Source organism: Jaculus jaculus, chromosome X (assembly GCF_020740685.1).
Source record: "Jaculus jaculus isolate mJacJac1 chromosome X, mJacJac1.mat.Y.cur, whole genome shotgun sequence".
NCBI lineage: Eukaryota > Metazoa > Chordata > Mammalia > Rodentia > Dipodidae > Jaculus > Jaculus jaculus.
The window spans coordinates 66,225,959-66,253,729 of record NC_059125.1 but is presented as its reverse complement, the minus strand read 5'-3'; the positions used below and the strand labels follow the sequence as shown (position 1 = coordinate 66,253,729).

Here is a 27,771-nt window from a genome sequence, read left to right as displayed (position 1 = left end):
AAACCTAAGGACCCAGGTTCGATTCTCCAGTTTCCTTGTTAGCCAGATGCACATTGTGGTGCATGCATCTGGAATTCGTTTGTCATGGCTAGAGGCCCTGGTATGCCCATTCTCTCCCTCCATCTCTAATAAATAAATAAAACGAACAAAAAAACAAACAAACTACGAGAGTTAAATTCCATACCCTGATAAACGGTGTCTATCGGCAATCTAGGAGGAATTCATGGGTCCCATCCCTTGCTGAGCATTTACATAAGTAATGGCTGTTGGGGAAGAAAAAAAAAAAAGAAGGGGAAAAAAATCTTCATTAGGGCTGGAGAGATGGCTTAGTAGTTAAGGCACTTTCCTGCAAAGCCAAAGGACCCAGATTCAATTCCCCAGGACCCATGTAAGCCAGATGCACAATGAGGCATATGCATCTGGAGATTATTTGCAGTGGCTGGATGCCCTGACATACCCACTCTTTCTTTCTCTCTCTCTGCCTCTTTCTCTCAAATAAATAAATATTAAAAATAAATGAAATGTTTTAAAAAATAAAAAGAATCAACTCTTGCCCAAGGCTAATGCCAAAGAAAAAAACTTGATTAAAAACATTTTTATTAATTTGAGAGAGAGACACAAAGAAAGAATAAGTATGAGCACGCCAGGGCTTCCTGCTGCTGCCAGCAAAGCCCAGACCTATGGATCCTTTTATGCATCTGGCTTAATGTGGATACTGGGAAATCAAACTTGGGCCATCAGGTATTACAAGCAAGCGCATTTAACCACTGAGTCAGCTCTCCAGTCCTTAATTTAGGATTTTTTTGGAGATAGGGTCTCACTGTAGTCCAGGCTGACCTGGAATTCACTATGTAGTGCCAAGCTGGCCCCAAACTCAAAACAATCCTCCTATCTCTGCCTCCCTAGTGCTGGGATTAAAGGTGTGCACCACCATGCCCAGCTATTTTTTAATAAGTATTTTTATTTTATATTTTTCTAAATAAGTCACCTTATTTTTATAAGTATTTTCATTAATTTATTTGAGAAAGAGAATAGAGTATATATGCCAGGACCTCTTGCAGCTGCAAACAAACTTTAGACACATACATGTACCACTCTCTGCAACTGGCTTTATGTGGATGCTGGGGAGTTGAACCCAGGCAGACTTTACAAGCAAGCGCCTTTAGTCTCTAAGTTTTCTCCACAACCCGCTTTAGTTTTTGAGATAGGGTTTTCACTGGACACAGAGTTTACCAATTTGGCTAGACTAGCAAGCCCCAAGGATCCTCCTGTCTGTGCCTCCCCAGCTCCCGGATTACAGGTTGATACCACTCTACCTGCCTTTTACATGGTTTCTGGGGATTCAAACTCAAGACATTGTTAGGCTTGGGGAGGGAGAGACACGGTTTCAGAGAGATGTGGAGACAGATCATTCCTTTAGGCAACAAAAGGTTTTATTAATGTTGGCCTTCTAGTGTAGTCTGAAGTAAAAGCTTCAACCTGCCCAGAGAAAGTAAAGCTGTTTTCTTTCGGTGTTTGTTGCTGTTTTAGCACCTATTAATTATACACAGGAATGGATTTCATTAGGACATTTTTATACATGTACAGAATGTATTTTATTTATAATGGGTCCATAACCCTCTCCTATCCTCCTCCTTCCACTCTCGATGATCCCCAACCTAACTAGTCTCCTTTCATTGCCTGTTTCTTTGGAGGGGATGACCCGATGAGTTTTAGTGTTGCTTATAGGAACATGGGTGAGAGGTTATTTACAGGAATATGGGTATCTTACCAGTGGCTATAACACTGATGAAAATATCTCTCCCTGTCTCAGGAACCATTAACTACCTATAGATCCTCCAGAGGTATGGGACCTCAAGGGCACCTTGCCCCTTCATAAAGATTGTTTATTTGTGAGACAGAGAGAGGGGGTGGAGAGTGAGTGTGTGTGTGTGTGTGTGTGTGTGTGTGTGTGCAAGGGCCTCCTGCCACTTCAAATGAACTCCACATGCATGTGCTACTTTTGCATCTGGCTTCACATGGGCACTGGCGAATAGAACCCAGGCAGTCAGGCTTTGCAAGCAAGTGCCTTTAACTTCAGCCCTAGGCTCATTTTCTCCAGGCTGTGTTCTAGTAATCACAGCTGCTGAATTCATGAGTACAGTGGTCATGTCAAGCCCAGAAGAAAGCATTCCATAACATTCCACCCTTCTTTTGGCTCTTACATTCTTCCTGCCCCCTCTTCTGCATGCTCCCAAAGCCTTGGAGGGGGTGGTGCAGATGACTCATTTAGGCTCAGCATTTTGACCACGTGGGTCTTCTCCAGTTTACCAGCGTTCCCTGCAAAAAGAAGCCTCTCTGACCACAGCTGTCAGCAGCACTAATAAAACAAAGCATAAACAAAAACAGTTAGTAGGCATATTTCTAGGTTTTTGAGAGAAGCAGCGGTCTTTCATGACAGGGAAGTGGCCTTACTTAATATGTGACTTATGCTATGGGACACAGGCAGGGGAGCAGGGACATGTGTGACATTTGCTAGTGATAGGCATCATCTCTCTCTTTGGGTAGGGGAGTACACTTGGTTAATGTCTGACCCTATTTGTGACAGGGATCTCTTATCCCACCCGTAGTGGCTGGCTGTTTAGGCCTAGTTAACTGAAGAACCTGTTTTTAAGTGGGACTGGCTTTGCTGCATAACAGTCTGTATACACTTACATGGCAACCATTTTACCAACTGAGCCACCTCCCCAAACCCTAAAAGGCTTTTTTTATGTGTGTGTAGTATATGTGGTATGTTGTGTATGCAGATGTGCATATGGAGGTCAGAGAACAGGAAGTGTTCTCCTTTATTGCTCATCTGTATATTTCCTTGAGAAGTCCCTCTCTGAACCTGAAGCTGCAGCCACGTAGGACTGGGGTTATAGACTTGCATAGCCACACTCAGTTATTTATGTGGGTGATAGGGAAATGAACTCAGATAGCCTCAGGCTCTCCCAAGCCCTCATGCTTGCAGCTAGTGCTCTTAACAACTGAGCCATCTCCCCAGCCCCTTAAAAGGTGCTTTTTTTTTTTTTTAAGATAGATTTTAAGTACAGGGAAAGAAAATAAAAACCCAACTATGGGCATGGGCCAGTAGTGACTATATTTTGGATATTGGGAGCTTTTAGAATTTCACTGTTCAATGGGCTTCTAAGGGACACTTCTCTCTATCTTTATTCCCCTTTTCCATAATTTAGATTATAGGGAGGCTCCGGAGGTGCCTTGTGCAAGATTGTTATCTGGTAAGATAAAACCAGGAGCCACTAGGATTACACAAGCAGGTTAAAACATGTCCTTTTGCTGTGCATGTGTTTCTGATGAGTCCTAGAAAAATGCAGTTTTGCAAGTGGGAAGGGAGAAAGGCCTTAGGCAAATATTGTTAACAGTGTTGGAATTCTTGATTCTTAGCTGGCTAGAGGCTTCAACTAGACTCTGGAGTGAGGAGCTCCCTTCCCATTTCCTTGTAAATTTCCTTCTGTATCCTGCCTCAAAAGCACTGGCATATTTACTAAAGAAGATGTAATGTAAGTAGCCACACTAAGAGATCAACTGCACTGGCTGGTCAGCTAGGACAATGTTAAAAGGCACAAAAATTGAGGAGTTTTGCTAACTATTCAGAGGTTCAACTCTTTACTAACTATTCAGAGCACACAGAAGATTTTTGAGACTTGGAGAGATCATCCTTCAACTATATACCTGGAGCAGGGAACAAGGACAGTCTGGGGAGGGTCAGAAAAGTCTATGCAGATCCTACTTCCATCTACAGAACAAAATCCTTACTCAGAAGGGCAACAAACACTATGGCCTCTGGGACAGCTGTTAAAAAAAAAAAAAAAAAAAAAACTGACCCTGGAATGGAGAGATGGCTCCATGGTTAAAGGTGCCTACTTGAAAAGCCTGATGGACTGGGCTCAATTCCCCAGTACCCACCTAAAGCCAGATGCACAAAGGGACGCATGAATTGGAGTTCATTTGCAGAGGCAGGAGGCCCTGTTGTACCCATTCCACCTCTCTCATTCTCCCTCTGCTTGAAAATAAATAGATAAAATATTTTTAAGAGAATATGACCCTGGGGGAATAGAAAAGAAGGGGGCCTGGGGAAATATCCTGGGGAAGTGGTAGAGGTACATACTGAGCAGCAGGAAGGCAGGAATAGAGCAGGACACAACTTGAATGTCAACCCAAAGTCATGGTTTCTAAGATTAAGACATAATAAATAGATCAGATGAGGTACACCACTGCTAGCCACCACAAGGCTAAAGAATGTTAAAGAGCACTAGAAAAGTAAAAGAAATAGTGCCTGAGAAAGGCCAAGAGACACTTAAATGGAACAAGATCTCTGACACACAACACAGAAAACATCTGAGGGTACATAGTAATTTAGGAAGATCAGAGGGCATAACTCCCCTGCTAAACATCCTATAAAGTAGGGGTGTCACTCTAAGAAAAGCAAGCCTCTTTCCCTGTCTGCAGTTCCAGAGCAGCAGGGCAGAGGTTTGGCCTAGGGGAAGAAGCAAGCTGTAACAAGAAAGAGCTCCAGAAGGTAACCACAAGAAAAATGACTTAGTTTGGAATGTCGTGAAGGAAAGCAAAAGCCTAAGGATGGTCCCAGTAACATTAGAGATGCAGGTGGTAGGCAATCAACAGAAAGCTCACAGCTGCATAAAAGCAACAAGCTAAAGAACCCCAGGCTACTCTGACCTGAAGTTAAATACTGGTATTTGCTCCCTGAAGACTCCCCTGAGTGAAATGACAGATCAAACAGGAACCAAGACTTAACATAGTTATTACATGTACAGAGATGATCATGAAGTAGAATAACCAACATGATTCAGAAGTTTACATATACCCAGCATGAATGAATAATGCTGCTCTCAGAAGTCATAGGTTATTATAGGAAAATTCCAGTGCCAGAGATGGGATAAAATCCAACGAGTTATTGGCTAAGGAGGCCCATAAGCCCCCTCCAAAAAAAAAACAAAAAAAAAAACAGGGTATTGCCACTGCTCTTGGCTCCCACTATAACTATATGGTTGTTGCCGAAAATTCAACATGGTTTGGTTGAAGGACACTCAGAAGTCAAGTTGGAACTGGGCTGGAAGCCTCCTCCCTGCTAGGGGAGAAAAGTCATGAACAGTCTTAACCAGCAGTGGACTCTGAGCTAAACCAGCATGACAATAGCAGCATGACTATTAAGGGGTAACCAAATGCTTTCTGATTGAATTTAAGGCCTGTTCCATAGGAGGGAATTCATGTCTGGTTCTAAAAACCTAATCAAAATTTTATGGCTAGGAAGGTCATCAGTCCTAAGGGAGAAACTAGTACTGTTTAGCTAAATGGACATGTTGTGTCCATAAAATTGCCCTTTAAACATTTGCTTGTGCTCATAGATTAGTACTATTCTCACTTTTGGTTAGAAGGTTCTTGTTTCAATTGGCAGTGACTACTGGGAAGACTCAAAACTTCCAAGTGCTAAAAAGAGGGGCTTGGAAGACAGTTTAGCAGTTAAAGGCACTTGCTTACAAAGCCTGCTGGCCCACGTCTCATTTCCCAGCACTTACGTAAAGCCAGGTGCAAAGTGGCATATATGTAGCACATGTGTGCACCCCCATACACACAAATAAAGAAATGATTAAAACAAAAAGTTCTTTAATGCTGGGCGTGGTGGTGCATGCCTTTAATCACAGCACTCAGGAGGCAGAGGTAGGAGGATCACTGTGAGTTTGAGGACACCCTGAGACTACATAATGAATTCCAGATCAGCCTGGGCTACAGCAAGACCTTACCTTTGGAAAAAAAAAAAAAAAAACCAACTTATTTAACAGGCTGGGGAGATAGCTAAGCCATTAAAGGCACTTGCTTGCAAAGCCTGCTAGCCTGGGTTCAATTCCACAGCACCCATGTAAAGCTGGTCTGGCATTTGTATGTGGTAGCAAAAGATCCTGGCATACATGCAAATAAATAATAATTTCTTTAAATGTTAAAAAAAAAAAGTAAGGCTGGAGAGATAGCTCAGTGGTTAAGGGTACTTACTTATAAAGCCTGATGGCCTGGATTCAATTCTCTAGTACCCACCCAAAGGCAGATGCACAAAATGAGTATGCATCTGGAGTTTATTTTCAGTGGCAAGATGCCATGGCACACCAATTTTCTCCCTCCCTTCCTTTTTTTGCAAATAAATAATTTTTTAGAATTGATAGGGGATGGGGGTGTAGCTCAGTAGTATGGTGACTGCCTAACATATCTAATGCCCCAGCATCAAAAATATAATTAAATTAAAATTAAAAATAAATTTTATAAAAACTAAAAGAAAAAAAGAGTTGGGCCTGGTAGCACCAACCTGTAATCCCAGCAGAGAAACCCAATTCACAGTTATACTTAGCGATTTCAACAACCCTTACTCAATAATAGAAAACTAGAAAGAGATCAGTGAGAATATATACACTCGCAACAGTATATATGAAACCAGGGAACTAAAACTGATTTACACTTAGAAACTTTTCTACTCCAAAACAGAATGCACATTCTTTTCAAGTATACAAAGAACTGTGAGCAAAACCTGGCCCAAAACCAAATCCTAAAATATTTTTTAAAATTTAGGATAGGTGTGGTGCTTCACACCTATTATGCCAGCACTTGGGAACATGAGGCAGAAGGACTGCAAGAGTTCTAAACCAGACTAGGCTACAGAGTGAGTTCCAGGCCTGCTTGACCGGTTTGTAGAGTAAGAGCCTGGGGGGAGGAAGGAAAGGAGGAAAGAATTTAAATTATACTAGGTATACAGCCTAGACCTAAATTAGATGAGTCAGTAACACAAGTATAACTGGGAAATCCCCCCAACGTGGAAATTAGACTACATACTTATATAATTTATGGAACATGGTGAAAGTCTCAAATGAAATTTAAAATGATTATTTGAAGCTAGGCATGGTGGCACATGCCTGTAATCCCAGCATTTGAGAGGCAGAAGTAGGAGGATCGCCATGAGTTCAAGGCCAATCTGAGACTACAGAGTGTATTTCAGGTCTGCCTGGGCTAGAGTGAGACCCTACCTTGAAAAACAAACAAGCAAACAAACAAACAAAATAATAATAGTATTTGAACCTGAAGGAAAATGAAAACACAACTAAGGAAAATTTTAAGGGTGAAGACAAGGCAGTCCTAAGAACATTTTAATCATTAAATAACTGTCTTAGAAAAAGTCTCAATTGGCATGTTAAGCTTCCACGCTATTAAGCCAGAAAAGTGGCTGGAGAGATGGCTCAGACGGTGAAGTGCTTGCAATGCAAGTATGAAGACATGAGTTTGGATAACCAGAACTCATGTAAAAGCTGTGCTTAGTGGGACAAGCCTAAAATCTCAGTGCTGGAGATAATGGAGACAGGAAGATCCCTGGGGCTTGCTGGCCAGCTGGTCTAGCCACATTGGTGAGATTCAGGTCCAGTGAGGGACACTATCTCAAAAAATAAGGTGGAGGACAACTGAAGAGGACACCTGACATCAACCTCTGGCCTCCACATGCACATTCACCTAAGTGCAGCCACACCCATACCAACATGCATACACACACACAAACATAAAAGCCAGAAAAAAAGTAAATTAAAACTAAAGAAATGGAAAGAATTAATAATAGCCAAAACTAGCTGAAATTGGGGCTGAGAAGATGGCTCCGAAGTTTAGGGCACTTGCTTACAAAGTTTGCAGGCCTGAGCTCAATTCTTTGGCTCCATAAAAAGCCAGATGCAAGCAGCACATGTTGCTAGGATCTCATGGGAGGCAGAGCCAAGTGAATCCAAAGCTCAAGGATCAGCTAGTGTGACATTGGTTTGCAGTCTGGCAGTTTGTTTGCAGTGGCTAAAGACCCTGCCTCAAAGAAAGTGGAGCACAGACACCTCAAAGTTGTCCTCTGACCTCTGTATGTATGTTGTGGCACGTGCGTGCGCACACACACTTATAAATTATTACAAAAAGAAAATTAGAGTCTCTTCCTTCTCTCTATAAAACCTTCTTCCTGGTCCTCACTCTCACCTCTCCTGCTCCAGGTGCATACCATGCCCCTTTTCTTCCCTCTTTACCTTCTTTATCCCTCTTCCTTTCCCCCCCCCCCTCTGGTGTGCACCACTCCCTCTCCTTCTCTCCCATTACAATAAAATCTTGGATAAAAAATGTTTTTAATGGCTAAAACTGCAAACAATATGTCAATAAAGCTGAAAGTTTATTTAAACAATCGATAAAGTAGATAACCATTAACAGAAACGGCCACTATCACAAGAGAAAAACATTTATGAATACTAAGAATTAGAGAGTAGACCCCACACATCCCACACAAAGTATGAGAAATGAATCCTGCACAAAATAGCAATGCTTGGTAAGACTAAAAGAAGCAGTCCCTTGAAAACCTTAAGATACAGAACTCAGTAAAAGTACAGATTAGCAGAATTGCTTTTTAAAAGTATTTATTTATTGAGGGGACAGGCAGAAAGAAAGAGAGAGAGAGAGAGAGAGCGCAAGAGAGAGAGAGAGAGCGCATAGGAGCACCAGGGCCTTTAAGCCACTGCAAATGAACTCCAGACGCATGTGCCATCTTATGCATCCGACTTACTTGGGTACTAAGGAATTGAACATGGGTCCTTGGGATTTGCAGACAAGCGGCTTGGCTGCTAAGCCATCTCCAGCCCCTCAAAATTGCTGTTTGTCTGATGTAGAGACTAAATTCATAGCTTAAATTTTCCACACCCACAAATCACCAAACTCAGTTTCATTTAAACACTAGCTTGCCAGGCTAGACATGGTAATCAATCACACCTGTAATCCCAGCATTTGGGAAGCTGAGGCAGGAGGACTATTGTAAATTTGAGGCCAACCTGGGCTACATGGTGAGTTCTAGGGGAACCTGGGCAAGAGCAAGACCCTGTCTCAAAACAAACAAACAAAACTACTTTGGGCTGGAGAGATGGCTTAGCAGTTAAGGTGCTTGCCAGCAAAGTCCAAGGATCCAGGTTCCATCCTCCAGGAACCACATAAGGTAGATGCACAAAGTGACACATGCATCTGTGTTCATTTGCAGTGGCTGAAGCCCCTGGCATGCCCCATTTCTCTCCTTCCCTCTCTCTCTCAAATAAATAAATTTTTAAAAATTATCTTACAAAAAAAATGAAAAACAAAAACCACTTTTCAATTACTAGCCCAGATTATCCTCATACTAAAACCAAATACTTCAAAAATAATAAAGGGGCTGGAGAGATTTCCCAGTAGTTAAAGCACTTGTCTGCAAAGCCTAACAACCTGGGTTCAATGCCCTAGGACCCATGTAAAGCCAGATGCACAAAGTGGTGCATGCATCTGAAGCTCATTTGCAGTGGCTGGAGGCCCGGGCACACCCATCTTCTGTCCGTCTCTCTTCCCTCTATCTCTCTGCTTGCAAATAAAAAAACGTTTAGGGGGCTGGAGAGATGGCTTAGCGGTTAAGCGCTTGCCTGTGAAGCCTAAGGACCCCGGTTCGAGGCTCGGTTCCCCAGGTCCCACGTTAGCCAGATGCACAAGGGGCGCACGCGTCTGGAGTTCGTTTACAGAGGCTGGAAGCCCTGGTGCGCCCATTCTCTCTCTCTCCCTCTCCCTCTATCTGTCTTTTGCTCTGTGTCTGTCACTCTCAAATAAATAAATAAAATTATTTTAAAAATTTAAATAATAATAACAAAAAAGCAATAGAAAAATACAGACCAGTATTCCTGGATGCAAAACCCTCGATAAAAGATCAGCAAATTAAATGCTATGTAAAAAGAATTGTAAGAAAAAAAAGAATTGTAACACAAGTAAGACTTAGTCCAAAGATGTAAAGATAATTTATTTTTAAAAAGTCACATAGGGGCTAGGGAGATGGCTCAGTGATCAAAAGTGCTTCACTGCAAAGCACTGCCAGGTGAGGATTGATTCCCAAGTACCCATGCCAGATGCATAAAGCATGCACATTACAGATGCACTTCTACAATTCTTTTGCAGTGGCAAGAGGCACTGGCATGTCCTCCCATTTTTTTTCTCTGTTTCTCTATCTCTTTAAAATAAATAAAAATATTTTTTAGAAATTCACATAGAAAATATTCAATTCACATCCAAATTCATGTATTAAAAACATCACATAATCCTTATCCTCCCAACTGGTGCACAAAAAGGATTTCATAAAATCTCAAGCTCATACATAATTAAAAACTAAAAAATGTTGGGCTGGTGAAATGGCTCAGGAAGAGAACTTGCTGTGCAAGCACAATTCTCAGTTTCCATGGTTTGGCATGGCCACATACATCTGTCCCCAGCGCTGAGGGGAACAGAGACAGGAAGATGCTGGTGCTCGTTGGCCAGACAGTCTAAAGAATCTCTCCAGGTTCAGCGAGTCTTGAGAGTCCATCTCAAGAAAACGGGGTGGAAGAGCTATAGAGGACGACACCAGATGCCTTCCTCTGCCCTTCGCACATGTGTGCATGGGACACGTGCATCTGCACGCACCACCTGTGCATACACCACACACAATGTAAGAAACGCAAGAGAGGAGAGAAAGGAGGGAGGGGGAGGGAGAGAGGGAGGAAGGAAGAAAGGAAAGGAGAGAAAACAGGCAATCCCTAGAATTCACCGGCCAGCTAATCTGCTTATACATAGTGGCAAATGAAAGACTCGGCTTTAGCTACTCATTAGATTTTCCCCTCAATAAAGAAGGACTGAAATTGAAATAACAGCCACTTTTCTTCTTCTTAACATCAAAAAAATTTTCATCTTCAACATTTACAAAATATAAACCACACTAGAAGTTCATATGTCACAAAAGCATAAGAAATGCATTAGAGAACCCTGGCAACCTGGCACCCTGGCACACGCCTTTAATCCCAGCACTCAGGAGGCAGAGAGGTAGGAGGATCAATGTGTGTTTCAGGCTAGCCTGGGACTACAGAACAAGTTCCAAGTCAGCCTGGGCTAGACAAACAACAACATCAAAAAAGAAAGGCATTAGAGAAACTCAGTCTGGTGGCCCCCCCTGGGCAACAGACTGAGTTCAAGACTAGCACAAGTAAGTCAATAAGACACTGTCCCCAAATAAGAAAATACAAGCTGGGTGTGGTGCACTACTGTAATCCCAGCCCTTGGGAAGGGAGGCAGGAAGATCAGGAGTTCAAGGCCAATCTCAGCTATATGAGACCTTGTCTAAAAAGAGGACCCTGAGTTCAATCCCCAGTATAGAAATAAAAAATTTTAATTTAAAAATTTTCAAATTAAAAAATTTATTTTTATTATGGTTATTTTGTTTTCTTCTTGAGATAGGGTCTCACTCTAGCCTAGACTGTCCTAGAACTCACTCTGCAGTCCCAAACTGGCATTGAACTCATAGTGATTCTCCTATTTCTGCTTCCTGCGCGCCACCACATCTGGCTTCATTTTTTTTTTAATTTTTATTAACATTTTCCATGATTATAAAATATATCCCATGGTAATTCCCTCCCTCCCCACCCCCACACTTTCCCATTTGAAATTCCATTCTCCATCATATTACCTCCCCATTACAATCATTGTAATTACATATATACAATATCAACCTATTAAGTATCCTCCTCCCTTCCTTTCTTTACCCTTTATGTCTCCTTTTTAACTTACTGGCCTCTGCTACTAAGTATTTTCATTCTCATGCAGAAGCCCAGTCATCTGTACTGGCTTCATTTTTTAAGTTTGTTATTAGCATATATATATTGATGTAATAATTGGTTTTATTATGTGATTTTAATACATGTGGATAACGTACTTTAATCATAGTCACCCACTCCCATTACCATCACTTGGTCCCATTCTTGCTTATCACTTTTCCCAAAAAGCAGATGGGCACTCCTTGTTTAAAAAACTATTTTTATTCATTTGAGAGAGTGGGGGAGGAGCACAGACACATTTTCACCACATTATGCCACAGGCTTTACATAGGTACTGGGGAATTGGACAAGGCCTGTAGGCTTTGCATGCAGGCACCTTTAACTGCTGAGCCATCTCTCCAGCCCAGATATGAACACATCTTCACTGAAATTTCTTTTAGCCAAATAAGAATTCAACAAGAGAATACAGGTCATTCATTCTTTTAAGTCTTTGCTACACAGCAAACATGTTATACCTTACATAAATTCTTTTTCACCAACTGATCTGAGCACAGGAATACTAGCTCATTTCTTTGTGAGTAGTCAACCTAGCATTCTACAAAATGTGGCAATTAAAAAATAATGTGGCCCGGCGTGATGGCGCATGCCTTTAACTCCAGCACTCGGGAAGCTCACCCGAGGCCACGCTGAGACTACAGAGTGAATTCCAGGTCAGCCTGGACTAGAGTGAGACCCTACCTCGAAAAATAAAAATAATAATAATGTGGCAATGCTCCCAAAGATTACCTGTACATAAAAATACTTAACTCCAACATGCTTCCAGAACACATATTATTGTATACCATGGAATCATCATTTGAGGTGCATATGAAGCACATAAGGGGGAAAACGTTTAATTTAGAACATAATGAATACATTAAAATCAAGTTTTATCAAAACTAAGTTTTGTGGTGTACAACCACCAGGAAATTGCCCGTGTTTCTGTAGTAATCCCTCACCCAAGACCATACATCCAAACGTAAGGAAACTCAGTGGGTAAACAAAAAAAGCCATCAGAGGAGGGCGAGAGGTTTCTACACACATATATGAAATTTTCAATAGATAAAATAACTAGTAACTTTTGGATACGAAAAACAGTGCCAAAGAAATAATGGAAGGCCCAAGAAGTTAGACTCTTCGGAAAGCCTCTCGGGAGATGGAAATGTTTCATTTTGGAGAGACGTTCTATCAATTAAAAACCTCAATTCGACAAGGATTAATAGAGTCCCGAGTTTCCAGGGCCTCGCAATGAAAGCAAGGTGATCAGGGAGCAAGAATTATTCTTGCATCTTCTGAAAAGAGGAGAGGACGAACTAGGGACTACAGGCGGGTGCCTCCTCTCGCTCTAACAGAACTCGGCATCAGTGTGGCCTCTCTAATCGCAAAAGGCTCCGCACTCACCACAACACGTAACTGGCGCGTTTCTCCCCTTCTGTCAGCAGAGTCGTCTTTCAGAGGGTTTGCCAATCCCGAGAAGCGTGAAACTGTACAGCCGCCGCCATTTTATGAATTGTACAAACCCTGAAAGCGCGCGTGGGCGCCACGGTCACACAGCGCCCCACGTCTGGCAGCCGCGCGCTACCCAAAGGGCTCTGCCGGCAGCGTGCCCCTCACCGCGGCGCCTGCAGCGAGCTCCCAAGGCCCGGAGGCTCCGTCCGCGGTTTTCCTGACCATTTGCATTTCCTCTTACGGACTGTATAAAGGTCCTAATTATTCCTTATTCTTTCTCCTCGTTTCTGTTTTCTTTGGTCCTCCTAATTACCTTTTAATTTTGCCTTATCTCTTAAGCTTTTTGTTATTTCTAAATCTCTCGCTCATCTCATCTTTCTTCTTTCTCTTTGATTTGCAAGCGCGGGGAGGGAGGGAGAGAAGGAGAGAAAACGGAGGAGCGCGCCAGGGCTTCCAGCCATGGCGAAGGAACTGCAGATGCATTTGCCACCCTGTGCGTCTGGCTTGATGTGGATTCTGGCAAATCTTTCGGGTTTGCAGGCAAGCACCTAACCGCTGAGCCATCTCTCCAGCTTCCTTCTCAGCTTTTTTTCTAGACAAATGTATGACACTTTTTAATAGGGAAACCTGTTCATTTGTTACCTTACTAAATGACCACATTGTAAGATAACTTGAGGGGTTGGAGAGACGGCTTCTTAGCGGTTAAGGCACTTGCCTGCGAAGCCCAAGGATCTAGGTTCGATTCCCTAGCACCCATGTAAAGCCAGATGCACAAGGTGACCCGTGAGTCCGGAGTTCATTTGTAAGGGTGTGTGCCCATTCTATGTCTATCTGCCTCTCCCGCGCGCTCTCTCTTAAATAAACAATAAAAACATAACTTGAGGGGCTGAGGAATGGCTTAGTGGTTAAGCCATTTGCCTGTGAAGCCAAGCCACTTGCACAAGGGGGCACATGCTTCTGGTGTTCGTTTGCAATGACTAAGAGCCCTGGCGTGCCCATTCTCTCTCTCTATCTGCCTCTTCCTCTCTCTCAAATAAGTAAAATAAAATAAGTTGAGGACTGATTTCACTTGTTTTTTTGTTTTGTTTCTACAGTTCTCACACTAGCTCAGGCTGGCCTGAAATATACTGTGCATCCCAGGATGGCCTCATACTGTCAGCAATACGCCTGCCTCAGGCACCTGAATGCTGGCATCACAGGCATGAGTTCGCCCTGTCCAGCTTGATTTCCCCTGTCTTGTACATGAAAACACTAAGGTGCTTGCTGGTAATGAATTCCAGCCCAGGTTCAAGTTCCCCAGCACCCACATAAAGCTAGACACAAAATGTCATGGAAGCATCTGGTGATCATTTGCAATGGCAAGATACCATATACACATACACACAGAGAGTGAGATGTAAATAAATGAATCAATAAACAATACATATGTGCACACACACAAACACTGGGGAAATATATCATTTTTCAGGGCTAAGGCTATCAACCAGGCATATATTGCTGTGCCTGTAATCACTTTAATTGGTTCCTTTATACTGTCTATTTTATCTCCATTGTTAAAAACCCCCAAAACCAGTTGGGAGTGGCACATGCCTCTATTCCCAGCACTAAAGGAGGCAGAGATAGGAGGATTGCTGTGAGTTGGAGGCCAGCCTGGGACTACAGAATGGGTTCCAAGTCAGCCTGGGCTAGAGTGAGAGCATACTTTGAAAAAAATCACCCAAACAAACAAACAAAAAACGCCAAAAGACAAATATAAAAGTTGATTTTTGGGTATTTAGGCGGGCCATTCTGCATACCTTTGCAGCTTCTAATGTTTGGAACAGATTGATGAAAAAGTCTTAGGTTATTTTTTTAAATTGTACTTATTTATTTGTGTTGTGTGTATGTGTGTGGGGGTTTGGGGGATGGGTGCACCAAGGTATTTTGCTTGTGCTTGTCCTGTTTCATGTAGGTGACTGTGGAATTGAACCTGGGCCAGCAGGCTTTCCAAGCAAGCACTTTTTTTTTTTTTTTTTTGACATAGAGAAAGAGGAGAAGAGAGAGAATGGGCATGTCAAAGCCTCCAGCCACTGCAAACAAACTGCAGACCCGTGCGCCCCCTGGTGTATCTGGTTAATGTGAGTCCTGGGGAATAGAATCTGGGTTCTTTGGCTTTTCAGGCAAACACCTTAACTGCTAAGCCATCCCTCCAGCCTCCAAGCAAGCACTTTAAACCACAGAGCCATCTCCGCAGTCCCAAAAATTAACTTTACTTTAAATAATGTTTTCTAAATTTATTTTTTTAATTTTAGTATATTATTTATTTGCAATGAGAGAAAGGGAACAGGTATGCCAGGGTACACCACTGCAAACAAACTCCAGATGCTTGCACTATTTTGTGCAATCTGGCTTTACTTGGGTACTGGGGAATCAAACCTGCACTGTCAGGTTTTGTGAGGAAGCTCCTTTAACCACCAAACCATGTCTCCAGCCCTCAAAAAATAATTTTTGATTATAATGTGTACATTGTAAACGAAGCCTCATGTATCCCAGGCTTGCTATGTGAAAGAGGATGACCTTCAGCTCTTGATCCTCCTGTCTCCTCTTCCAAGTGCTGTGATTTCAGGCATGTGCCACCATCCTTGGCAGATACAGCATCTTTAAATTTTATTTTCTACAAATCTTGCCACATGATTAAGATTTCTGATTCTGTCCCCATCCTTCCTTTATTTCCGTATTGAAAAAATCCTTTACTTATTGCCCAAAAAAACTTTTTATTAATTGGAAACTTTGTTGTATGGACAAATTATGTGTTGGTCCCATTCCCCTCTTCCTTGCCCCCATTCCACTGAGGACCCTCGGTGGGATTACCGGTATTCACCATGGGGTTATGGACTATGAGAGTAGCAGTAAATCATTGTGTATGCGGGTGGGTGGGTGCCTCTAGATACTCCTTCCCACCCTGTGGCTCTTACAATCATTCCATCCCCTCTTCTGCAATGTACCCTAAGCCTTGGAAGGTGTATTGTAAATCTATATTAGTGTTTAGCTCCCAAACTTCTGTGCTTGATACATTTTTTTTTAAATTTTATTTATTTATTTATTTGAGAGCAACAGAGAAAGAGAGAGGAGAGAAAGAGAGAGAATGGGCGTGCCAGGGCTTCCAGCCACTGCAAACGAACTCCAGACGCAGTGTGCCCCCTTGTGGATCTCGCTAACGTGGGTCCTGGGGAATCAAGCCTCAAACCGAGGTCCTTAGGCTTCACAGGCAAGCCTTTAACCGCTAAGCCATTTCTCCAGTCCTGCTTTGATACATTTTGAGTGTCCCCAGTTCTATCGCCATCTCCCTGGTGCAAGTTGTCAGGCTCTCTGTGAGAGCATCACTCATGTTTAACTTGCCAATTACTCTGAGGTTTCACATGGACCCTGGCTGATGTGCAAGAGGTGGCACATCTCAAGATCAGAAGTCAGCTATCCTTTTTTTGTAATGTTGATGGATTTTTGGTTTTCCCTGGGTTTTGCTGCCTTTGGTAAAAGAGAAAACAGATTCTCCAATGGAGTAAGTTAAAGGGGATAAACACAGAGATATTTTAATTAAAAGAGGGTGTAGCCTCCATTTTGGCCAAACACTAGTGGGTGCTTCTCACTAGAGTCCATGACCCTTGTTTCCACAGGATTTTGACTTGGTTCCCAATACCAGCTAAGCATTCCTTCCCATTGAACAGGTTTCTTATGTAGTCAGAGAACCACTGGTTACCCACACAGGCTGAGTGCCATTATTGCACAGATGTGTACATCTTTCCAGCTGATTGATTTCACATCTAACAGGATCACCTACTTGTTCACACAAAATGTTTGTGGCCATTTCCCCCCAACAGCTCATGTAGCATTTTCCAGCACTATGAGGATTGGTCATCAGGGAACTGGCTTCCTTCCAAATTTCAGCATGATTTCTCGACATTCTACATTGGAGTTTGTGATGTCTTCAAGTGATGGGGTCTTAACCTTTTAGCTCTGGGAGGTAATCAAATACTTTGACAAGTTGTACAAGAGGTTCCTCTTTCTCCATATCCCTGTTTTCAGTTGATTTTTTTTTAATTCTTTTTTTTTTTTAATTAAGTGGAAACTTTGTATGGATGCATCATAGAGAAATGGTACTGGGATTAAAGGCATGTGCCACCATGCTCAGCTTCTGTTCAATTTTTCCCCCACCTTTTGAGTTGTTTGACTTTTTTGTATTTATTTATGAGAAAGAGGCAGAGAAAGAAAGAATGGGCATGCCAGGGCCTCCAGCCACTGCAAACAAACTACAGATGCATGCGCCCCTTGTGGATCTGGCTTACATGTGTCCTGGGGAATTGAGCCTGGAACCTGGGTCCTTAGGCTTCACAGGTAAGCGCTTAACCACTAAGCCATCTCTCCAGCCCTGTTTATTTTTTAAGGTAGGGTCTTCTTCTAGCCTAGGCTGACCTGGAATTCCCTATGTATTCTCAGGCTGGCTTTGAACTCATGGCGATCCTCCTACCTCTACCTCCCAAGTGATGGGATTAAAGGCATGTGTCACTGCACCCACCTTAGACTTTTTATTGCTTAGTTTCTTTGTCCATCTGATCTTTATCAAATTGCAAGAGCAATTCAATGGAGTACAGACACCCTGCATAAGGCATGATACTGGAGTAATTGCATAGATGTATGCAAAAAAAGTATTAACCTTGGCCCAACACTAACACCTTCTACAAAGAAGATGTTTAAGATCTAGAGCAAGGTGAAAAGTTCATAATCACATCAGCAAAAGCATGAAAAATCAGTCAACCATGGCATGAGATTAAAATTTTTTGTCTTGAAAACCATCCAGCAGAGAAAATGATAAGACAAGCTCTTCTTAAGTTCTACCATTTTCTTATAGAGTTTTCTACATATAAAATTACACAGTCCACAAGTAGGGATAATTTAATTTCCTCCTTTCCAATTTAGATGTCTTTTATTTCTTTCCACTTGTCTAATTATTGTGAATAGGACTTCTGATACTATGTTAATTAAAAGTGGAAAAAGTGGACATACTGGTCTAGTTTTCAAAACAATATTTTTAATTGCATTTTTATTTATTAGAGAGAGAGAGAGAGAGAAAGGTAAATAAGTAAGTAGAGAGAATGGGCATGAGAGGGCCTCTAGCCACTGCAAATGAACTCGAGATAAGTGTGCCCCCATGTGCATCTAGCTTATGTAGGTCCTGGAGACTCGAACCTGGGTTCTTCGGCTTTGCAGCAAGCACCTTAACCACTAAGCCATCTCTTCAGACCTACTTGTTTGTTTTTACCGCTGAGTTTTATAGTTCTCTATATCTTTTACCATTAGTCTTTGTGAGAAATGTGATTTGCAAACATTTATCTTCATTTTCAACTGATAGTTTAAAAGTGCCTCCAGCCACTGCAAATGGACTCCAGATGCACAAGTGCCACCTTGTGCATCTGGCTTACATGGGTCCTGGGGAATTGAACCTGGGTCCTTTGGCTTTGCAGGCAATCACCTTAACAGCTAAGCCATCCCTCCAGTCCCGTTTTAGTTCTTATATTAAGATATTTGAGCTGAACATGGTGGTGCATGCCTTTAATCCCAGCACTCTGGAGGCAGAGGTAGGAGGATTGCTGTGAGCTCAAGGCAACCCTGATACTACATAGTAAATTCCAGGTCAGCATGGGCTAGAGTGAGACCCTATCTCAACCCCCCTGAAAGAAAAGATATTTGAATCCATATGAAATATGTTAATAATAATAATAACCATAAAAACATATTTGATGCAGATTGAGTCATTATTTATTTTCCAATAAATCTAACTTTATTCTATATCATAGTAAAAGTTTTGATTATATGTATCCAACATATGAAATGTACAAAACAGACATGTAGATTTCTAATGTATTATTAATACAAAGTACACGACTACATACAGTACATCCTACAAGTGGTAGAGGACCAAGGAGAAGACTGTGGTTGAGATTTAGTAATACAAATAAGTAAATAAGTGAGGCACAGTGGTGCATGCCTTTAATCCCCGCACTTGGGAGGCAGTCTGAGACTACACAGTGAATTCCAGGACAGCCTGGGTTAGAGTGACACCCTACTTCAAAAAACCAAATTAATTAATTAATTAGTTAATTAATTAATTAATTCATAAGTAGAGATGATTCATCATAGTATATTCTACTGGGGCAGGTAAGGCATTTGCCTGCGAAGCCTAAGGACCTACGTTTGATTCCCCAGTACCCATGTAAACCAGATGCACATAGTGGTGCACATGTCTGGAGTTCATTTGCAATGGCTGGAAGCCCTGGTGGCTCATTCTATCTGCCTCTTTCTTTCTCTCTCTCTCTCTCTCAAATAAGTAATTTAAAACAGTATATTCAGGAGCCCGGTCCATGGAGAGGTGGCGGGTTTGCTGGGCCGCCAGCGACCTGTACTGGCAGTGTCTAGAGGACAATGCAGAAGACGTGTCCTGGTGCCAGCAGCTGAGGAACTCATTCGAGGCGAGTTGTCCCCAGCAGTAGATAAATATTTTGATAAAAGAAGAGACTATTCAAGGAAAAGTTTGAAGTAGGGCAGTTTCAGCCTTCAAAATCAATGGAAAACTCCTAGGCTCTTCCTAAACATTTTACAAAGGCTGAACGTATTCTTCTGGACATTCAAAAATGCATTATTGATTTTGGAACAATAGCAGTTTGAATCATGGTACACATGAACACTTTCTCCTGTGTGCGACATTTAACTAAAATAGCCAGGGAACAGAAGACCCCATAACTCAAATGATGAAGAACTGAAATAAAATGTTATTAAGTAGAAAAAATAGTATATTCTGCCACCAATACTGTACCCAAAAATGTAATTAAAAAAAAAAACACTTCGAAATAATTTAGGAAAATAATGTCTAGATTCTTGGGTGCCACCCTTCAGGGCTGTAGATGAGCTGACTGACTCACTGAGTATCCTAGCCTGTATACTTGGTGGCTTGAACTAGGTAGGCTGTTCTGAAAGAAACGAAGGAAGGGAGGGAATATTTAAACTAAGAACTATAAAACTATAGGATGCCCATAAAAATTGGCTCCCTCCTTATTATGATACTATTCAACTTTGCAAATCTAGTTTTCAAAATGAGCATGAGTAGAGGTATCTTAAGATAGTCACATATTCCTCCCTAGTCATGAGATGCCTGAAGAGGTACTATTGTTTTGTTCTGCGCTTTAAAAAAAGAAGCTATCAAAGAACTTTGGTTTGGGTTTAAGTGAGCAGTATCTGGTGAGGATTTAGACATGAAGCCCTCCACATTCAGTTTATCTCAATGTTCATAAAGCCCAACTCAAAGAAGCCCAAACTAATCAACTGACATTCCTCTTTTTTTCTAGTCAATTTTAAATAGAATGAAAAAAACCAAACAAATACCTTAATAGGTTACAAGTTAAACTGCTACCCTGCAGATAAAACCTCGACAAAGGTCAAGTGAGTCAATACAGAATTAAACTGGTTTATTTCAATGAAGCCCCTAGATAGTTGTATAATACCAATGTTAATTATTTTCAAACTGGAAACCCTCTAAGGAGCTGTCCGAAGAACCACACACTTGTGTTCTGAACCTTAAGACTTGTGATGAAAGGAGGTGCCATAGGATGCTTACATAAGTGAAACTATCCACGTCCTTAACTTTGTCCCTCAAGCCATTTGTACCAGAAAGCTCATTCTGGCCTGCTTAATAATCAGTAGCACAGGACTGAATACTATCAGAATGTTGGCAAGACCTTAGGATTTCAAAACTATTAACTACCTCTAGGGGCAGGACATGTTACTGAGTTAGGAAAAATAAGTGTAGTCAGATGTCCCAACCATTGTCTCTCTATACAGCAAGACTAAACTGCATATGGTTATCATAAAACAGCTCCCATCTCTGTCTCCTAAACTCATTCATTAGAATGGGATTTTTAAAATAAAAAAAGATTTAAGGGCTAGAGAAGCAGTTAATTATTTTACAGAATGTCTTTTGGCAGAATACCAGGTATCCAGGTGAAAAATATAAGGGTCAGTTTGTTGTTTTATGGTCCTTTTAGAATTTTGCTCCTTTCTGCATGATTTCAGTAACCATTTCTGAGTGGAGGGGGGCAGGGGTGCCCGCCCTGCTCCTTTGGCTTCTCGGCAGGCACTTTCTTATTGCTACACCTGTCAATGAACAGGTGGGTGTTGATGAGGAGTTCCCCAAAGTGGTCCATGTAGATCAACCCACAACATATTTTCTTTCCTTTTTCAAGGCAGTGTCTCACTCTAGCCCAGACTGACCTGGAACTCATTCTGTAGTCTCAGGCTGGCCTCAAACTCATGGTGATCTTCCCATCTGTTCCTCTAGAGTGCTGAGATTAAGAGTGCACCACCATGCCTGGCTCCAACAACGTATTTTCTGTCCTTTCCAGTATGTAATATCTGAAAGGGAACAAACTAGTGTTCTGTTACAGCTGGAAGCCAAATCTATATGTGAGCCATCATCATCATCATCATCTCCATCATATGGAGAGTGGGCTGGAGAGGCACTTGTGAGTTGTACTGTGGTGGTTAGGGTTAGTGAATTTCTCATGCATTTTATTGATCTGGTTGCTTTTGGTCCTCTTTCCAGAGTTTCACTTTCATTGGTTTCGGTGCTGTCTTTAGATGGGTCCTGCCCTTGATCTACCATATGATTACAGTCTTCTGTTGTTTGGGTTTTTTTCCTCCAATTTTTCCAATCTTGCTGGCAACTTCTTCCATTTCTTCACAAGCAGTTCACAGGTACCATATTTCCTGAGTCTGTGCAACCCAAAACAGCTCTGGAAGTCCTTTTCATAACACTTGCTATCAGTGAATGGAGAACTGATAGACTTCGCTCTGCAAATACAACAGCTCTCTATACTTCAGTACATCTTTGGCTTGTGAAGACCAAACATCTTTTCTTCTAATCAATAGTCTTCCAAAAACAGCTGATCCATGCTGCACAGTATTGTCTTGAACCTGTTGACTGCACCAGGCCAACCTCAGCAAGTGCTCCAACTTCTTCTGCTTTGTTTAGAAACTGCAGTTGCTACAGTGGGCTAGAAGGGGTCTAAATAATTTTTCCAAAGGCTGAGATATAGTGATATAGTTTCAGTATTCTACTTCTGAATGTCCAGTATCTGAACACCATTTATTCTTTAGTATAGATTTCTGTAATGTATGTTTTTGGCGCCATTATCCAGATACCTCTAGCAGTATGACTTTATCTCAAGGTACTGTGTTCTATTCTATTGATCTAGAAGCCTGCTTTTTTTAAAAAAATTTTTTGTTTTATTTTTATTTATTTGATAGTGACAGAGAGAGAAAGAGGCCGATAGGACAGAAGAGAGAGAGAATGGGCGCGCCAGGGCCTCCAGCCACTGCAAATGAACTCCAGATGCGTGCGCCCCCTTGTGCATCTGGCTAACGTGGGACATGGGGAATCGAGCCTCGGACCGGGATCCTTAGGTTTCACAGGAAAGCGCTTAACCGCTAAGCCATCTCTCCAGCCCGAAGCCTGCTTTTTTTGTGTGTGTGTGTGTGTGTGTGTGTGTGTGTGTTACAATTTTTATTTACTTTATTGAGCTCCACGAACATTTTTTTTTTAATTTATTTATTTGAGAACGACAGACACAGAGAGAAAGACAGTTAGAGGGAGAGAGAGAGAGAGAATGGGCGCGCCAGGGCTTCCAGCCTCTGTAAACAAACTCCAGACGCATGTGCCCCCTTGTGCACCTGGCTAACGTGGGACCTGGGGAATCGAGCCTCAAACCGGGGTCCTTAGGTTTCACAGGAAAGCGCTTAACCGCTAAGCCATGTCTCCAGCCCAAAGCCTGCTTTTTGTGTGTGTGTGTGTGTGTGTGTGTGTGTGTGTGTGTGTGTGTGTGTGTGTTACAATTTTTATTTACTTTATTGAGCTCCACGAACATTTTTTTTTAAATTTATTTATTTGAGAACGACAGACACAGAGAGAAAGACAGTTAGAGGGAGAGAGAGAGAGAGAATGGGCGCGCCAGGGCTTCCAGCCTCTGCAAACGAACTCCAGACACATGCGCCCCCTTGTGCATCTGGCTAACGTGGGACCTGGGGAACCGAGCCTCGGACCGGGATCCTTAGGTTTCACAGGAAAGCGTTTAACCGCTAAGCCATCTCTCCAGCCCGAAGCCTGCTTTTTTTTTTTTTTTTTGTGTGTGTGTGTGTGTGTGTGTGTGTGTGTGTGTGTGTGTGTGTTACAATTTTTATTTACTTTATTGAACTCCACGAACATTTTTTTTTAAATTTATTTATTTGAGAACGACAGACACAGAGAGAAAGACAGTTAGAGGGAGAGAGAGAGAGAGAATGGGCGCGCCAGGGCTTCCAGCCTTTGTAAACGAACTCCAGACGCGTGCGCCCCCTTGTGCGTCTGGCTAACGTGGGACCTGGGGACACGAGCCTCAAACTGGGGTCCTTAGGCTTCACAGGCAAGGGCTTAACCGCTAAGCCATCTCTCCAGCCTGGAGATGTATATTTTTGATGTGTTTGTGAATTGTTTGCACTTATTAAGGAATTTGTATCCATGTTTATCAATGAAGTTAATTTATAATTGTCAGGTTTTTAAATATCTTAGTAGAGTTTTGGGATCAGGTAATACTAGTTTTATAATCTCTTCCACCACTTTTTGCCAATGATGATTTGGAAGATCCATAAGCCTACTTTTATTCCAATTGCTCCATCAATTTTCTTTAATGGCATTGCCCTGAAGCAAGGAAAACTCCCACTATGGTGGCCTCTTTAAATAAAATGAAATTGTTGGGCTGGAGATGGCTTAGCAGTTAAGCGTTTGCCTGTGAAGCATAAGGACGCTGGTTCGAGGCTCCATTCCAGGGCGCATGCGGAAATTGCGTACTCTTCCTCCAGCCTGTCTTCTGATATTAAACTTGGATAAATTTTCTTCTTCTATTCAGATTATAGTTTAGTTCGATTCCAAATGCCCTCTATAGATTCATGCTGCCCTCTGGTGGAAACCAAGACTGCTTCCTCTTTTCTTTGTTTCTTACTTTCTTTTTCTTTCTTTGTTGTTTTGTTATTAATTGATATTATTAATTCACTTCATACCCCTAGCTGGTTCCAAATTTGATTTTCCACCCTACCTGAACCAGAGATTAGTGAACTAAGGGTACTTTGAAGGTAGAGAGTGATCTTCAAGTAAGACAATTTTGCATAAGTTGTTATTAATCTGGAACCTGGTGGCCTGGCTTAGGATACTATTTGAGTTATTCTTTCCAATTAAGTCGGTAGGAGAACAATTTTTTTCTTTGACATTTTTGATTTTCTAATACTTTAGGTAGGTTTTGTTGTTTCTCAGTAACTAATATTAGAGTACACCATGTTAATTGTTTGATATCGAAATAGGCAGGTTTCTGGGGCAAGTGTTCAACACTGAGCTACACTCCTAACTTCTCCTTTGCCTTTTGCAAGCTCTTTGACAGTGATTTTTATTGGTCAAAAGTTTGGTGGTCCTCAGGTTCCTAGATGATGTAGGAAATGATGATGATCAAAGACTGAGTTTAAGAAGTACAAACAAGTCAAACCCAGTAGTACTCTTTGATTACTTAGGGATGTAGTAGTCATTCAATGAAAAGCTCCTTCTCTCTTGGTTACCAATGAACTCAGATGCTCCATGATAGGACCATTCAAGGTAGAATGTTGAAGAAAATAGATTTGACTCAATTATGGTGTGTGAACTCATGAACATCATTTAACTGTCATGTGCCTTTCCATAATCCATAAAATAGAAGAATAATTGTTTAGCATCATGTAAGATTATGAAACTTTTGGTTTTGAGGGTGCCATATTATATATTTAGATCCCTTTTTCCTTTTTATTGGGTAATAGTTGAGCTGAGCCTCCAATAAGGCTTCGGATAGTAATTGTAAGCCACTCCTCTTGTTCTCTCCGCCTTCAGCTCCTCTCTCCCTTAAAGCCCTGCAAACTGTTCAAGCAGCCATGTTTGACTCGAGTGATTATGAGGTCCTTTCCACTTAGTGGATCCTTGAGGAACAATTTCTTAGTACCTCCGACACACCCTATGGTGTGCTCGAAGCGAATAATATCAAAATTGCATTTAGTGTTCTTTAAAAATGTGACTTTTTTATTGGCATTTTCTTGACAGGTCCTCAATATTTTTCAGGTGTGTGGAATATTCATTTTTAAATAATTTTTTAGTTTTGTAATGTTTTTTTGTTGACATACTTTTGTGCACTTACCTTTATTTTAGTCCATTTGTGTATTCTGCACATCGGGGACTAAGGGTGCCCGTTTCCCCTCCTCCTCCCTTCCCCTTTTGTCCAACAGAGCTGTGGATATCTGCAGATTTTTTTGAAAAAATTGCCCATCCGGGCTGCGGATACCTGCTTTTAATTTTTTTTTATCCCCCTCAGTCCATCGGGGCAATGGATACCTGCTTTAAAAAAATGTATTTCTTGGCCCATCGGGGCTTGGGATACGTGCACTTAGTATTTTTCCCTTGCCCATCGGGGCCTCGGATACCTGCTTTCACTTTGTTTTTCTGCCCATCGGGGCCACGGATACCTGCTTTAATTTTTTTCATTGCCCATCTGGGCTTTTTGTGGATATAAATGTGTTGGTGTTGTAAGTCATTGCTGTATCTGGAATCTGCTGTTTCTATTCGTCCTGCTGGTGATCGTCCTGCTGGTGATCGTTCTGCTGGTGATCGTCCTGCTGGTGATCCTCTGGTGGTGATCCTCTAGTGGTGAGAGTGTAGCTGTGGCTTTGGGAAAATCGACTGCTGTTAAGCAGTCAAGTGTTAGGATGGGAAAATAGTGTCCGCCATCTCAAATCTGCGTGGTTGCAGGCTAGCCAATTCTGGGCCGAGTATGATTTAGGGAGGTGAGGTGACCACTGGGCCAGGGTGAAGGTGTTGAACATTCTGATTTGGAGTTTTGGACGAATTGTGGCATTGAAGGTCAAAGACCAAGGTCATGTGGTTGTGCCCCTCACTGAAAGTGGGGGGCAAAAGACTCAAGCTAGAAATCCTGGGAGTGCTGCATGAACTGAGAGGGCTGATGGACACTAAGATGCAGAATTGGTACATCAAGGGCACCCGAAGTGGAGTGAATGCGCACCAGAGTGAATGAGCACCGTAGTGAATGAGCACCATTACGAAAAGATGATGGTTGAAGCTCTCCATGCAGTAGAAATGTCTTTCTTTGTTACTTGTGTGCCAGCTTCGGGCAGAGTTGGTCGTGGGGGGGTAGTGTAGCACAAGATAGCCTACCTAAGATGGCGGAGGATCACGTGAACAACGTGAAGCTTCCTCCATGGGGCAATCTTGGCACACGTTGCCCAGGGTTAATATGCTCAATTGTTTCCAAGGGCTGGTGTTTACTCCTCTTTCCATTCGAAGTTGAGGAACTGTGCACTGGGAGTGTTCCTCGTTGCATAAACTGAAAGTAAGAAATGGACACTATCAGTTGGTAGAAAGGATATAATTCGATTGTGTTGACTTAGTGTCCCCCCCCCCCCCCAGGACTCGAGTGAGCCAGTCTAGTACTCCACAAGTCTCTGTATTCATCTTAATTCAGCTACTGAGAAGTGCCTAGGTGCGGCAGGTAACACATGCCTGATCCTTGAGGATTGTGACTTTGAGGTTAACCGGGATTATATAACAAAATCCTACGCAAAACTTATAAAAACAACAATAGTATGTGGAGAGAACATGCTATAGTCTCTCCATACGGTTAATAGGCAAGGTATACCCGAAAATATGTGGCCTATTTACTTTGCCTCGTGTCTAAGATAGTTTCTTCTGGTGCTTGACACCGTCTGATTGTGTTATCTAAACTCCACCCCATTTTCTGAATTGGTGCAGGAGCCTAAGGCTATCCTACTGATTGGCCTTTTATCTAATCTAATTTAACCTAATCTTAAGTTGCCTCAGGCACTGTTCCACACCCAGTACAGACCCGGCTGTGACCCTGACCAAGAGATAAACAACTTCTACCGTCATTGTCGACATTGGAGTTGGGTTTGCATATTTTTGGGCTTCCATCCTAAACCGGATTGTTGCTTAAGGCATGAACTACTATGATAGAAATGTATACCTTTATTTGAAGAATTCATTTTAACGAATTTTCATTTCAGAATTCAAATTCTCAGTTTCTTTTCACAAATTAACCCTTTTTTGAGTAGTTATTAAGTCAAATTACTTGGCATTAAAAGTTTTTCTACTTATTTTCCTTTAAGTGAGCTTTAGAAACAACCTCCTTTTAACATCTGGAAGGTCTTGCCTTTAATCTGAGGCTGAGGTAGGAGGATCACCACGAAATCGAAGCTAGCTTCGAATTACAAAATAAGTTCCAGGTCAGCCTGGGCTGGAGTGAGAACAAGCCTGGGGGGGGGGGGTGGAGTTCGTCAGTCTCATGGCACAGAAACAGTTGATATAAAATTAACTTTATGAACAAACATATATATAAGAAGCATTTGAAGGTCTACACCACTCCAGGCTTTGCTTTTGTTCTCATTTTTGATGCTACTGTAGTTGACTAAAGACCCACCTAACAGACTGGAGCATTGAATTGCTGTGGTCAAACTCATTGGAGTGTAAATGGCCACATTT

The 27,771-nt window shown here is 41.9% G+C and overlaps 1 long non-coding RNA gene and 2 pseudogenes across 2 annotated transcripts in view; 1 reads left to right on the top strand and 2 right to left on the bottom strand.

Moving 5' to 3' along the window:
* Positions 1-19,525: 19,525 nt before the first annotated feature.
* LOC101614503 lies at positions 19,526-19,767 on the top strand (annotated as a pseudogene).
* Positions 19,768-20,975: 1,208 nt separating this feature from the next.
* On the bottom strand, positions 20,976-22,492 carry LOC123456649 (annotated as a pseudogene).
* Positions 22,493-23,548: 1,056 nt separating this feature from the next.
* LOC123456689 overlaps positions 23,549-27,771 on the bottom strand; it is a 32,483-nt gene continuing 28,260 nt past the window's right edge. For both annotated transcript variants that reach the window (XR_006634623.1, XR_006634622.1), the window contains exon 6: positions 23,549-26,599. This is a non-coding gene — a long non-coding RNA (uncharacterized LOC123456689). The remainder of the gene's footprint in view (positions 26,600-27,771) is intronic.